Source organism: Pristis pectinata, chromosome 8, assembly GCF_009764475.1.
Source record: "Pristis pectinata isolate sPriPec2 chromosome 8, sPriPec2.1.pri, whole genome shotgun sequence".
Lineage (NCBI taxonomy): Eukaryota > Metazoa > Chordata > Chondrichthyes > Rhinopristiformes > Pristidae > Pristis > Pristis pectinata.
In genome coordinates, this window is record NC_067412.1 from 101,299,347 (window position 1) to 101,315,282 (window position 15,936).

The following is a 15,936-nucleotide window of genomic DNA, read 5'->3' on the forward strand; positions in this document are numbered from 1 at the left end:
TTGGTTTATTATTGTCACTTGTACCGAGGCACAGTGAAAAACTTGTCTTGCATACTGATCATACAGGTCAATTCATTGCACAGTGCAGTTACATTGAGTTAGTACAGAGTGCATTGAGGTAGTACAGGTAAAAACAATAACAGTACAGAGTAAAGGGTCACAGCTACAGGGAAGTGTATTGCAGGTAGACAATAAGGTCACAACAAGGGAGATTGTGAGGTCAAGGGTCCATCTCATCGTATAAGGAAACCATTCAATAATCTTATCACAGTGGGATAGAAGCTGTCCTTGAGCCTGGTGGTACGTGCCCTCAGGCTCCTGTATCTTCTGCCTGATGGGAGAGGAGAGAAGAGAGAATGTCCCGGGTGGGTGGGGTTTTTGATTATGCCGGCTGCTTCACCAAGGCAGCAAGAGGTAAAGACAAGAGTCCATGGAGGGGAGGCTGGTGTCCGTGATGCACTGGGCTGTGTCCACAACTCTCTGCAGTTTCTTGCGGTCCTGGGCAGGAAGTTTCCATACCAAGCTGTGATGCATCCAGATAGGATGCTTTCTATGGTGCATCGATAAAAGTTGGTGAGTGTCAAAGGGGACATACTGAATATCTTTAGCCTCCTGAGGAAGTAGAGGTACTGGTGAGCTTTCTTGGCCATGGTGTCAACATGGTTGGACCATGACAGGCTGTTGGTGATGTTCACTCCTAGGAACGAAGCTCTCAACCCTCTCGACCTCAGCACCATTGATGTAGACAGGTGCATGTACACCACCCCCATCCTGAAATCAATGACCAGCTCTTTTGTTCTGTTGACATTGAGGGAAAGGTTGTTGTCATGACACCATGTCACTAAGCTCTCTATCTCCTTCCTGTACCCAGACTCATCGTTATTTGAGATACGGCCCACTACGGTGATATCACGGTGGTATCATCTGCAGACTTGTAGATGAAGTTAGAGCAGAATCTGGTCACACAGTCATGAGTGTATAGGGAGTAGAGTAGAGGGCTGAGGATGCAGCCTTATGGGGAACTAGTGTTGAGAATAATCGTGCTGGAGGCGTTGCTGCCTATCCTCACTGATTGCGGTCTGTTGGTCAGAAAGTCAAGGATCCAGTTGCAGAGGGAGGTGTTGAGTCCCAAGTCTCAGAGTTTGGTGACAAGTTTGCTGAGCTGTCCCTCAGCTGAGGTGACGGAGCTCTCAGTCAGGTTTGGGTTTGCAAGTAACAGCAGTCCACTGGGCTGGATCTTTCACAGAGCAGAACCCACCCAAACTTATGTTCAGTGCCCATTAAACCTGCTCTCGCACCAACTGAAGTACACGTTGGCATCTGATGTGGCACCATACAGACGGTTGTTACATAAAATCAGGGCTCAGAGGAAGGGGGGTTAACAAATTAACACATAGAGGGCTGGCTGAAGGACAGAAACCACAGAGTGGGAATAAGTGAACCAGATGGGTGGACTGTTTCCTCTAAGTCACTGTGTGGCCCAGTGGTAGAGGATCTCTGTCTTACGGATGCTGAGTGTAAGGACTGTGCTTCGTATGCTTCAGGTAAAGCACAGCCTCTGAGCATCCACTGCATCATGTATCTTGTCCACTGAGTTCCAAGTGACCATGGGTGTAGGCACTGTGGGTTGAACAGTTTGATGTCCCCTTTGTCACTCTCCAATTTTTATCGATGCACCACAGAAAGCATCCTATCTGGATGCACCACGGCTTGGTGTGGCACCTGCTCTGCCCGGAACCACAAGAAACTGCAGAGAGTTCTGGACACAGCTCAGCACATCATGGAAACCAGCCTCCCCTCCCCTCACTACCTCGGGAAAGCAGTCAAAATAATCAAAGACCCCACCCACCTTGGACAGTCTCTCTTCTCCCCTCTTTCATTGGGCAGAAGATACAAAAGCCTGAAAGCACATACCACCAGGCTCAAGGACAGCTTCTATCCCACTGTTATAAGACTAGTGAACGGTTCCCTAGTACGATAAGATGGACTCTTGACTTCACAATCTACCATTATCACCTTGCACCTTATTGTCTACCTGCACTGCACTTTCTCTGTAGCTGTGACACTTTACTCTGCATTCTGTACTGTTTTACCCTGTACTACCTCGATGCACTGTGTAATGAATTGATCTTTATGGATGGTATGCAAGACAAGTTTTTCACTGTAGCTCGGTACATGTGACAATAATAAACCAATACCAATTCCAATTCCAACAGTTTCTCTTAGTTCTGAGGATTCCCTCCATTCTCACGGGAGGTTTTTCAGTGGTGCTATACTAGTGTTGGTGCAATGATGCAGGCTTGCTTGACACTAGTCTTCACTGAGAATGGTTCTGTTGTAGAACATTTCTTAGTTCCAAGGCTTGCTTTCATGGACCAAGTACAAGATGGAGTCAAAATCCTGTGGGCAGCTGAATTTGAGGAGGGTCTTCACCGTTCCTCCCACTTGATGGAGTCAAAATCTTTAATCAGGTTGATAAAGCCACGCGTAGTGGCTGGTGCTGCTCCCTACATTTTCCTTTGAGTTGTAGGTTTGTAAAGATCATGTCCACTGTACCTCTGGACTGACAGAATCCACACTGGGATTTGGGGAGCCATTCTCCAACCACTTGGAGAAGGTGACCTATTGATGTCTTTTCCAGTGGCAGGCAGGAAGGAGAGCTCAAGGTCAGGCAGATCCTTAGTTCACAGCCTATCTGAAAGGTACTTCCAACAATGCTGGACTCCCTCACTGCCACACTGAAGTGTGCCTGAGTATTTGGAATGTGGCCCTCTGACACAGCAGTGACAGAGCCGCCTGCTGAGATACAGATCACATTTTTTTGTGAAAGAACAAAAAATAAAATAAGTTGATAATTTGAAATGTCTAACCCTTAACCAGTTGTCAGAAAGTTATGGAAGATGAAATTTCTCAAGGACAAGAGAGCTATGATAGATGAGCTACCACCTTGTGTGTTCTAGGACAGAGGGAAAGCAGCAGGGGGAGCCCACTGCTACTCATCTGTCAGACGGTTGGCTTCCAGTGAGTGACTGCAGCTTCCCACAGGGGAATCGCAGCCCGAATCACAAACACCAACTCAGGAGCCTGGAAGCTGCACGTTCGCCCTGACCACAGGCTCGAAGACTTCTAGCAAACTCAAAAACTGCCAGAAATCAGAAACTGTAAGAGAAAATGCTGGAGATACTCAGGATCTGACGAAGGGTCTTTGAGCTGAAACATTAACCATAGAACACTACAGCACAGAAAACAGGCCATTTGGCCCTTCTAGTCTGTACCGAAACTTTATTCTGCTGGTCCCATTGACCTGCACCCAGTCCATAACCCTCCAGACCTCTCCTGTCCATGTATCTATCCAATTTATTCTTAAAACTTAAGAGTGAGCCCGCACTTACCACGTCAGATGGCAGCTCGTTCCACACTCCCACCACTCTCTGAGTGAAGAAGTTCCCCCTAATGTTCCCCCGAAACCTTTCCCCTTTCACCCCAAAGCCATGTCCTCTCGTACTTATCTCTCCTAATCTAGGTGGAAAGAGCCTACTTGCATTAACTCTGTCTATACCCCTCATAATTTTGTAAACCTCTATCAAATCTCCCCTCATTCTTCTGTGCTCCAAGGAATAAAGTCCTAACCTGTTCAATCTTTCCCTGTAACTCAACTCCTGAAGACCCGACAACATTCTAGTAAATCTCTTCTGAACTCTTTCAATCTTACTGACATCCTTCCTATAGTTAGGCGACCAGAACAGCACACATTAACTCTGTTTCTCTCTCCACAAATGCTGCCTGACCTGCTAAGTGTATCCAGCATTTCCTGTGTTTGTTTCAGTGGCCTAGTTAACCACATGGCAGAGTTATGTTAATGATGGAGCAATATATTGAGTGTATGCAAGAAATCAGCTAAATTTAATGTCACGTTAGCGATTGAGGACTCTTTTGGTGGCGTTAGATGGAGTAGGTTGTATCTTGGCTCTTAGTGACTGAGCCTGGAGCCATGGAAACAAACAGTCTGGAGCCATGGAAACAAACAGCATGGAAACAGGTCCTTCAGCCCAAGGAATCCATGCCCATTTACACCAACCCTGCATTCATCCTGTTTTTATTCTCCCCACATTCCCATCAACTCCCCCCAGATGCTACCACTCTCCTACACGCAAGGGGAAATTTACAGCGGCCAATTAAACTACCAACCGGCCAGTCTTTGGGATGCGGGAGGAAACCGGAGCACCCAGGGGAACCCACGCGGTCACAGAGTGAACGTGCAAACTCCACACAGACAGCGCCCGAGGTCAGGATTGAACCAGGTCTCTGTTGCTGTGGGACAGCTGCTCTGCTAGCTGCACCACTACAGTCCACACGGATGGCAGGAGGTGGCTGAAGGGACGGGTGGCTGGGTGGGTAATTTGTGAGGTGGTGTGCTCTGTCTGCCGCTTCCACAGAGCCCACCTGTTGGTCAGCTGATCCTCTATCCACACTGATGTCTCTCCTCCCTCAACGTCAGGAGCTCTTACCCTGAGCAGTAATCTTTCATAATCTTACTGAACGTCTTACTGAAGAATATCCTTTTTCTGTTTTTGTACAACTTGTGCACATTAGTGCACGCACAGGGGTATACGATACACACGTGATAGAGCGTGTGCAACGGAACAACCCCACTCTACAGTTGCAAAGAGTGAGAAGTGATCTCACTGAAACGTGCAAGATTCTTACAGCTGGTTTAGGATGTCTAGAACCAGAGTCACGGTCCTATAATAAGAGGTTGGCCACTCAGGACAGGACTTTATTCCTTGGACCGTAGGAGTCTGAGGGGTGACCTTATAGAGGTGTATAAAATCATGGGGGCATAGACAGGGTGAATGCACAGGGTCTTTTCCCAGGGAAAGGGAATCAAAAGGGCATAGGCTGAAGGTGAGAGGGGAAAAGATTTAAAAGAGACCTGAGGACCAACTTCTGTACACAGAGGGTGGTGGGTATGTGGAACAAGCTGTCAGAGAAAGGGGTTGAGGCAGGTACATTAACAACATTTAAAGGTCATTTAGACAGGTAGATGGACTGGAAAAGTTCAGAGGGATATGGGCCAAATGCGGGCAAATGGGACTGGCTTCAGTGGGCATCTTCGTCAGCAGAGATGAGATGGACTGAAGGGCCTGTCTCCATGCTGTATGACTATGTGCAGAAAAGGCTTATTAGACTGTTTCCAAGAATGAAATTTACACATGAGGAAAGATTGAACAGAAGGAGCCTCTCCTCCCTGGAGTTTAGAAGAATGAGAGGAAACTTAATCAAACATTAGGCCTAAGGCATTTGATGGTGTGGATGTTGAGCAATTGTTTCCCCCCCTGGGCAGTCTAGAACCTGGGTACAAAGCCTTAGGATAAGGGGTCACCCATTCAAAGTCAAAATGGGGGGATTTTTTTTCTCCAAGGGCTGTGAATCTTCAGTGATTGTGAATCGTTCGGAGAGCAGTGAAGGCTGAGTCGTAAACAGTATTCAAGGTCCAGATGTGCACATTTCTGGACTGGGAGGAAGAAGGTGTTGAAGCCAAGATTAGATTGGTTGTCACCTCTCTGACTGGCTGAACAGTATCTGACCAAATGCCCGAATTCTGCTCCTATTTCTCACGTTGCCTAGATGACTGCCAGTCTCTCCCCCAACCCTCCCCATAGCCGCTCAGTCTTAAACTGACTTCCCTCAACCCCACCGACCACAAACCTGAACCTAGTTCCTCTGTGGAAGCTCACACATAAATCCATGCCATACAGCACAGAGATGCTAGTACCGTTGTCAGATACTCCTGTGGGTGGGCACAGTGAGTCCACAGTGTTCTGGGCTTCTATCATCCCCTTGTTCAGGTTATTGATAACATTTTGTTGTACGCATCAACCAGAAATGGTGAAACCCCCCTGGCTGAGACCCCGGGAAACTTTCAGAAAGTTTAGTTCCTCAGCTATCACCAGGTGGACTGCAGCAGTTAAAGAGACAATACTTTCACCAGTTCCCAGGATGGAGGTTAAAGGTGATCCTACTTCGCATCGAGCACCAGGGAATCAGGTCATCAGCAAAATGCAGAAGGGAGGAACCCCGACACAATGTGAGGCCTCAGGAACCGCAACCTGTAGCTTCAGGGCTGCTTTGGTGGGACAGCCCAGTGTCAGCTGTGAGGCTTATTCCCACTAAAGCACTTGTACACCATCCAAGGTGAGTACAGCCTCTCCTACAGAGAACTAGGTATCTTAGCACCAAGGATTAATGCAGTTAGTGAGGCACTTTAAAAAGGGAGGTCACATGAGACATCAATGGAAATGAGTAATGTCTTTTATCAGTCCAACTTTCAGTAGAAAAATATTGGTGTGTAATGAAAATTTCAAACGCTCTCTCATTGATCACCATTCCTACATATCATCACTGAGGACTAATGTTGAAATCAGGACTCCCAGCCCCCTGTCCCCCAGGTTATCTGCACTTCTGGGCTCTTGTGTGCCCACAATCTCCTCTTCACTGCCAGTGGCAGCTGTACCTTTGTGCCAAGACCTGGCTCTGGAATTCCCTCCTTACAACGGGACGGTGCAGAGCAGTTTCACCAGGACAGTTGAGTTATAACAGACTTTGGATCGGTAGGGTTTGTTTTCCTTGCAGTGGAGGAGGCTGAAAAGAGACCTTGTAGAGGTATACAAAATTATGAAAGGCATAGAAAGGGTAGATTGTAGGAAATGCTTCCTCAAAGCTGAGATGTCTAAAACTAGAGTACATACATAAGGGATAAAAGATGTAGAGAGGATCTAAAGAGGACTTTTTTCACTCAAAGATGAATCTGTTTGAGATGGAGGCAGATACTCTCATGACATTTAAGCAGTATCTAGACAAGCACATATTCCCAAAGCATAGAAGTCTCCTAATATCCCTCCCTCTCCCAGCAGTGAACAGTTCTGTCCATTCCTTCCCCCGCCCCCCAATAACTGAATCATCCTCTTCATACCCTGACAACTGAATGTCTTTCTCCATACTTTTATCTGGTGAATCATATCCCTTAAAATGACCCGCTTTCTATTATCCACCAGTATCTACACATCCTTCACAGACAATAGAGCATCCTTCTCGGTAACATCAATTATTGAACACTCCTCCTCATCCCAAAAACAGAAGATCCTTCTTCTTCACCCTTTAAGAAGCCAGATATCCTTCTCCATGTCCCGAATGGCTGCATAACCTTCTCCTTATTCCTCCACCAGGGTTAATATCCTCCTCTGTTCCCCAGTAAATGAAATCCTTCATGGTAATCATTCCCCTAATTAACAACATATCACAACAGCTCAGTGCAGTTTAACAGCAAAATGCTTCTCCCAATGTGCAAAAAAGTGAATCCTCTTCAGCGTCTGAAGTTTCTGCCATTGCTTGTGTCTGGTATTTTGATCTAATGGAGAAATGTTTTGCCAATGTTACGTTCCTGAGTACAGCTGATGCACCAGTAAAGTGCAGTCTCAGAAAATATAAATAATCAGATAGTTTAGAGCACTCTTATGTCTAGGAGAGTTGGTAATATTCGACAGCAATAAAATTACTTAATTAGGTTCTGGCCGGATGGGAGTATTTATTGATTTGACTGAAGAAGGAGCAAAATCTACATCTTTTGGTCAATTATAATGATTAAATATTCATGCTAAACTCATTAAATTTCTCTCCCATCAAATGCAAAGGAGTTGTGGCAATAAAACCATGCTAGCGTATCACAGCCTATTTTATATTGCAACAATTAAGGGCATAAATGATCAATACTCCACCTTTGATCAATGATAACTTCAAACTGGAAGCAACATGGAGAAGAGGGGTGCCTCCTGGTGTGTTAGGACCTTCTCACCCTATCACTCTGCTGCACTTACTTCAAAAACCTTCAAGTTTAAATTATTGGCAATGGAAATATTAGAGTTCATTGACAGGGAAGATAACAGCAGTGAAAGTGGCAATATCAGCTGGCATGGAAGTTACTGGTGGTCAGATTATTACATGTGTGGATTTCTTAGTTGTCTGGTTTTGAAATTCTTGAGCAGGGATATGGGTTTATGAACCTGTCACACACTTGCCTACCCAAACAAAAGTTTAATTTATGAGTCACCTGTTGCTCAGCAAAATCAGCGTCAGCTGGTCCCTGTGGTGTGATGTCATCCATCGTGAGATTCCCCAGACAGTGAGATTTATGACCCTGTCACATGGCTGTTGCCCAGGTCTTCACGCTTGGCAAACATTAGCAGATAAAGCAAAGCATAAGCTCTTTCAGTACTCTACTCTCACTTCAGTCAGTTTATGTTGGGCTCATTCAGCCTCTTACACACCTCTCAGACTTACACTGGATGCATTTTCCAAGCTCCAGGTAGTAAGAGCCACTTGTTGTGTGAGCAGGTTGTTGAGGGGTCGTATTCTGCGTGGAGGTCGGTGACCAGTGGTGTACCTCAGGGATCTGTACTGGGACCCTTACTATTTGTGATTTTTATAAATGACCTGGATGAGGAAGTGTAGGGGTGGGTTAGTAAGTTTGCAGATGACACGAAGGTTGGGGGTGTTGTGGATAGTTTGGAGGGCTGTCAGAGGTTACAGAGGGACATAGATAGGATGCAAAGTTGGGCTGAGAAGTGGCAGATGCAGTTCAACCCAGATAAGTGTAAAGTGGTTCATTTTGCTAGGTCAAATATGATGGCAGAGTATAGTATTAATGGTAGGACTCTTGGCAGTGTGGAGGATCAGAGGGATCTTGGGGTCCGAGTCCATAGGACGCTCAAAGTGGCAGCGCAGGTTGACTCTGTGGTTAAGAAGGCATATGGTGTATTGTCCTTCATCAATCAGGGAATTGAATTTAGGAGCCGTGAGGTATTGTTGCAGGTATATAGGTCCCTGGTCAGACCCCACTTGGAGTACTGTGCTCAGTTCTGGTCGCCTCACTACAGGAAAGATGTGGAAGCCATAGAGAGGGTGCAGAGGAGATTTACAAGGATGCTGCCTGGAATGCGGAGCATGCCTTATGAAAGTAGGTTGAGGGAACTCGGCCTTTTCTCCTTGGAGAGACGGAGGATGAGAGGGGACCTGATAGAGGTGTATAACATGATGAGAGGTATTGATAGGGTAGATAGTCAGAGGCTTTTCCCTAGGGCTGAATTGGTGGCCACAAGAGGACATAGGTTTAAGGTGCTGGGTAGTAGATATAGAGGAGATGTCAGGGGTAAGTTTTTTACTCAGAGAGTGGTGAGTGTGTGGAATTGGCTGCCGGAAATTGTGGTGGAGGCTGATACGTTAGGGTCTTTCAAGAGACTGTTAGATCGGTATATGGAGCTGAGTAAAATAGAAGGCTATGGGTAAGCCTAGTAATTTCTAGGGTAGGGACATGTTCGGCACAGCTTTGTGGGCCAAAGGGCCTGAATTGTGCTGTAATTGTTCTATGTTCTATGTTCTAACAAAACGGTGGGAACACTCAGCAGGTCAGGTAGCATCTGTGGAGAGAGAAACAGTTAATGATTCAGGTCAATGACCTTTCATCAGAAACTTTCAGGTCATTGACCCAAAACATTCCTCTCTGCCCAGATGCTGCCTGACCTGCTGAGTGTCTGCATGACAATGACCCTGTATCAATGTGCCCCCTCTGTACATCATCCTCTGGAAGTGAAGGGTCATGGTTTAATCCTGGAAAACGTGGATCTCAGCCTTTGAGAACCATCTCTCAGCCAAAGCAGCCATTCACCAATTAAAATTCACCAATGCCTTCAGTGCATCTGCACAGCCTTTGACCAGTTAAAACCGTGCTGGGCCTCTGCCGGAGCAGTTGTCAGCCCAATTCCTGTTCTTTGTCTGTAGTCCTGAATTATTTTCTCCCTCAGGTTTCAGTCCAGTTCTCTGTTGGAAATGACAATTGACTCTGTTCCCCCAGCTTCCCTTTCAGGCACCAGATTCCAGGTCATGACTTTTCAGGGTATGAAGGCATTCTCCTCATTTCACGCCTGGCTCTTGTACAAATCAACCTCAAATCCGTGTCCTCTGATATGTGGTCTTTCCACCAATATAAGCTTACCGTCTTGTTTACCTCTATCAATCTCTCAACCTTCATGGCTTCCAGCAGAACAGTCCCAGCTTCTCTAGTCTATCGACGCAACTGAAGCCTCACCCCCAGAAACGTCTCACCCTCAGAAATGTGCAAAAGTCTTTTCTGCTTCCTGACTGGAGCGCTACAGTCCAGTGACCAGAACTGATGCAAAACCCCAGATGTGACCCAATCACTCTTCAACCTTTTCACTTTAGGACTCTGTGTTGCTGTTATGTTGAGCGTGCATTATGTATGTGTGGACATGGTGGATGTAAAGAGAATACTATCAGAATTACAACTGAAAAGCAAAACACTGCAGATGTTGGAAATCTGAAATAAAACAGAAAATGCTGCAAACACTCAGCAAGTCAGGCAGCACCTGTGATGGTTTGACCTATTGAGTGTCCTCAGCAATTTCTGTCTTTATCACTAAATGATTACAGCTGGGCAGGAAGCCATTCGGCCTGTGTAGTCTGTACTAGCTCTATGTGGGAGCTTGCCCTCTCACCATAGACATTTCTTTCCAATACATCCTCAACTCTTTAACATTATACCAATTTATTTTACTTTTCTCTTTCCTGTTGCTCATGATGTTCTATCACGTATAACACTGTCACCACCGCAGCTTCACCACATTCCCATTGTCCAAGGCACTGTGAACAAGTAATCAGGCACGGTCCATCCATCCTCTGGTTCACCAATCTTTCCTTCTCTTTGTTTATTTACCTCCCATTGTTTATACATTCCCAACTCTATATGTTTCAAATCAAAGTCACAGATATCACCTGCAAATGAAGCCTTCTATTTGTTCCTCACCTATCCTGTCCAATCCACGTGAACTTCTGATCATCTTGGGCACCTCATCCAACTACTGATGATATTTATTTTATTCCCACAATCCATCCATGAATCCCAACCACTTTGAAGACACACCATCTTTATCAAGGTGTCAGCCCAGACATTCTCTTCTTTATCTTTAATTTTAAGAGAAATTGAGAACATGGAATGGTGAAGTCGGTGATCGTCCCTTCACGTCCTCTGTGTGCTTGATGTGCCCAGATGTCGCAGGTGACATCCACTGGGCCATGGGTGCAACTTATATCATCACAGACAGAGCCAGGAACCCTTACAGCAGCAGCAGGTGTTATAGCACAGGAGGTCTTTGACCTCAGTACCCAAAGCTGATTGGCCTGAGCCCCATGTTCAGGGCAGGGGCAACACTGGGAGTACAAGGGTCAGGTTGGGTTATCGTGGGAGAGAGAATGGGGCAATGACTTGCTGGGGCTTGTTTTGACTTCAGCATCAGATTGGTCCTCAGGTTAAATATCCTTTATGAGGACTGTCCCTTGGCCTCCAGTAGCCCCTCCCGAATTACAACTGTGCCTCCACCACGACTGCATGGTAGGGCCTTCCCCCCAACAGCCAATCATCAGTTGGGTCCTTCCTCCGTCCACACCATTACTGAATCCAAAGTCAAAACTTGCCCCTAGCAAATGGTTGCCCCACTCCCCCTTCACTGATGATCCAACCCAACCCTCATGCACTCAACATCAGCTACCATCACCCCCTGGGTATCTGCCCCATGCACTCCTGTGAACCAGTGTATGGATGGGCTGGCTGTGTGCATTCGTGCTCTGGGGAAAATCTGCTCTTGTTATCCACTAAAAAGTAATAAATCTCCCTTAAATGTAATGTCCAATGGATGCTCAAAAATTCAGCTTTGCAAAGTTTACTTAATCCCAAATGTAGAACAGTCAGACCTCCCGAGACAGGAACATAAAGTAGGGACTATTCAGCACAGAGTACACACTGCCCAGTCTCCAAACCTCGACTGACATTTCTCTGCTGATCCAGGGTCCCTATCCACACCAACAGCCCTAGATCCCCCACCCAACTGTATCCCCCCCCCAACCACCATAGCCCATAGTTCGAAACCATTAGAAAATTGGTAGCATCAGAGAGGATGCAGAAGAGATTCACAAGGATGTTGCCTGGAATGGAGGGCTTTAGCTACAAGGCGAGGTTGGACAGGCTGTGTTTGTTCTCACTGGAGTGAAGGAGGCTGAGGGGTGACCTTATAGAGGTTTATAAAATTATGAGGGGCGTAGATAAGGTAGATAGTCAGTCTTTTTCCCAAATTAGGGGAGTCTAAAACTGGAGACCACAGGTTTAGGATGAGAGGGGAGAAATTTACAGGAGATCTGAGGGGCAAGTTTTTCACCCAGGGGGTGGTGGGGATCTAGAACGAGCTGCCAGAGGAAGTGGTAGAGGCGGGTACAATTACAATGTTTAAAAGGCATTTAGACAGGTTCATGGATAGGAAAGTGGAGAGGGATACCGGCACATGGATTCATGTAGACCGGCATCAAGGTTGGACCGAAAGGGCCCGTTTCTGTGCTGTATGTTTCTCTGACACCAGGACCATCCCCACAGTTCCCTGCCCCTGCATCACAGAGACCTGCATCCACCAGCCAACAATACCTTCCAGTCAGGCAGTGCCTCGAACAAAGTGCAGTCTCCGAGATGCCTTGCAGGTCTGTCACTGGATACAGAGCGAGATGGGAAGGAACCATGACTGGTCACCAGAAAGCTTGGATATGAGACAGCAGGGGAGACTTTGGGAAGAATTCCCAGCTGAAGGCATGGACACGAAGGGGACTCCAAAACAAATCAAGGGAGGTCAGGAGTCAGAACTGGAGGAGCTGAAAGGTCCTGACGGGGTGAATCCATCGGGATCAGGTAGGAAACTCATTCAGGAGATGGAAATTTAAGATTAGGAGTAAAATGATCCCAGATTTCTCAGGAAAGATTAACCCCTTCCCGCCAACTCCCTGTCAACTCCATGCCAAACCTGTTCCCTGGGTCACTTGAGGGCTTAGTGTCCACCCCAGGGAAAACAGCAGAAGAGGATATTTGCTCTTTATAACCACCATAAAAGTGACAGGATCCCAGTGAGCTGGCACAGAGACTGGCAAATCCATGGCTTACTCGAAGCTATTTGTAAACCTTCACTTCAGAATAGAATAATACAATTGTTACAGGAGATGCCATTCAATCCATCTGGACAATGCTAGCTCCTAGTAGAGAACCTTGTCAATCCCATTCCCATACACTGCCCCTTGAAGGCCCTGAATGATTCTGTTTCCAGCAAGGAATCAAAACTGAAAACCCAAAAGCAAACATAAACTTTTACAAATATGCGTAAAATTTCTGCCCTGTGGAAAATCACAGACAGACTGTGCCACAGCCAAGTGACTGCAGCTGGTGGATCGAAACATCAATCTGACTTCAAGTTACAGGTAGAGCATGAAATAAGCAATTCGTTCCACGGCACAGTGCTGACAAACAGCTGGCCATCACCTGTCAACTGCCTGGCATTCTCACCTCTGAGTCAGATGGTTTGGGGCTCAAGTCCCTTCCTGAGACTTCAGCTCACAATCCCAACCAGTGCCTGTCCCCGTGAGATTAACCCCTTCCTTCCACCCCATCATCTGCTTCCTCTGCAGTGAGGGAAGGCTGCATTGTCAGAATAAGACACTAAAACAAGGCTGAGTCTGCCTTCTTGTGTATCACTGCTTTGAAGAAAACCAAAGCAATTCTCCCTCGTGTTCTGCCCAGTTCTTGGTATCTCTGAAGCAGATTATCTGGTCAATATAACATTGCTCTTTATGGGAGCTTGCTCTGCACTAATTAGCCTGCATCCTATCAGTGACTACGCTTCAAAGTTGCGTCACTGTCTGCAAGGATGTTTGAAACACCCACGGGTAATAAGAGACAGAATGGAGACACTCAGGGGTAATGAGCAGCACCGTGTGAGTGCCAGCCCTATCTTTGCTGGGTGTCCTGTTTACCTTGCCCACAACCTGTGCTCTCAGCTCCACTGAATGAATATTGAAAGTAAATCACTGGAAATCCCTGGAGGAATATTACAGGCCTGAAGTTATTAAGCATAGCCTGCTTCTCCCTGTAGTTTCTGGTTCAAGGACAAGTGCTGAAGCCCCGTCGGTGATGAGTGTCTCCACCAGTCTGCCTGTTTAAATGCTGCTGTAGTGAGTAAATGCAGAGGCACCAGTCGCCTGTGCAATAGAATCCACTGCACTACATCACTAACATTACCCTGACTGTGAAGCCAAGTCTGAGTAATGGAGAAGGTAATACAAGCAGGGGGTGGGCGGGAATGATCCGGGAAGCCAGCAAGTCTCCGTTATCCCTACGATCTGAAAGGTCATTGACTTATTAACATTTGTTGACATGTTTCAATCATACAGTCTGCACATAGTAAGATGCCACACTGCAAAACAGCTGTTGGAATGGTTCAGCTGGCTTTGATTGAGGAAATATAGGAACAGGAGGAGGCCATTCAGCCCCTCAAGCCTATTGTACAGGAACAGAAGGAGGCCATTTAGCCTCTTGAGACAATCCCACCATTAAACCTAATCCTGGAATGTCAGCCTGGATTTTGTGAATGGGTCTCCGGATTCAGCTTGAATCAGAATCTGGTTTATTATCACTGACATATGATGTGAAATTTGTTGTTTTGTGGCTGCAAACACATAAGATCTATAAATTACAAAAATAAATAAATAGTGGAAAAAACACACAGCTTCTGACAGGGGAGTGAGGGAAGAAGACAAAGCACATCTGGTGTGATTGCATTGTGAATAGAAAAGGTCAGGTGTTATACAGTGAGTGGTTGGGCCCTGGGGAGTGTTAAACAACAGAGGAACCTAGGAATACAAGTGCATAGTTCACTGAAAGTGGTGTCTCAAGGAGACAGGGTGGTGAAGAATTCATTTGGCTCGCTGGCCTTCATCAGTCAGGGCTCTGAGTACAGGAGTTGGGATGTTATGTTGCAGTTACACAAGACATCGGTGAGGCCGCACTTGTGTTCAGGTTTTGGTTGCCTTGTTATAGGAAAGATGTCATTAAGCTGGAGAGAGTGCAGAGGATGATTTACGAGAATGTCACCAGGACTCGAGGGCCTGAGTCATAGGGAGAGGTTGGGCAGGCCAGGTCTTTATTCCCTGGAGCGTAGGAGCCTGAGGTGTGACTTGATAGAGGTGTATAAAATCATGAGAGCCATAGAAGGGTGAATGCACACAGTCTTTTTCCCAGGGTAGAGGAACCAAAAATTAGAGGGCACAGGTTTAAAGTGAGAGGAGAAAAATTTAAAAGAGACCTGAGGGGCAAAGGGTGGTGCATCTCTGGAATGAGCTGCAGAAAAAGTAGTTGAGGCAGGTACAATAACAACTTTTGGTATTAGTATTGGTTTATTATTGTCACTTGTACCGAGGTACAGTGAAAAACTTATCTTGCATACCGATCGTACAGGTCAATTCATTACACAGTGCAGTTACATTGAGTTAGTACAGAGTGCATTGAGGTAGTACAGGTAAAAACAATAACAGTACAGAGTAAAGTGTCACAGCTACAGAGAACTTTTAAAAGACACTTGGACAGGTACATGGATAGGAAAGGTTTAGAGGAATATGGGCCAAATGTGGGCAAATGGGACCAGCTTAGGTGGACATCTTGGACAGCATGGACCAGTTGGGCCGAAGATCCTGTTTCTGTGCTGTGTGACTCTATGATTCTATTTAAAAGAAAAGAATATTAACTGATGTCAAGATAGCTCAGGAAACAGGATTATATCAGAGAGCTCCTGGAGGAGATAGTACTAATGCAGGAACGCTGGGCTGAATGGATTCCTATACTAAACTCAATGCTTTAAGTGTTAAGGAAGAATGAATGATATAACAAAAGAATGTAAGAGAAAGTAACGTGGTATAAGGTGTCACGTTGAACAACCACTACTTTATAAAGACATCATGTTTTTCCATTCAATTCGACGAGGAACAAAAGCCTGGAAGGATGTT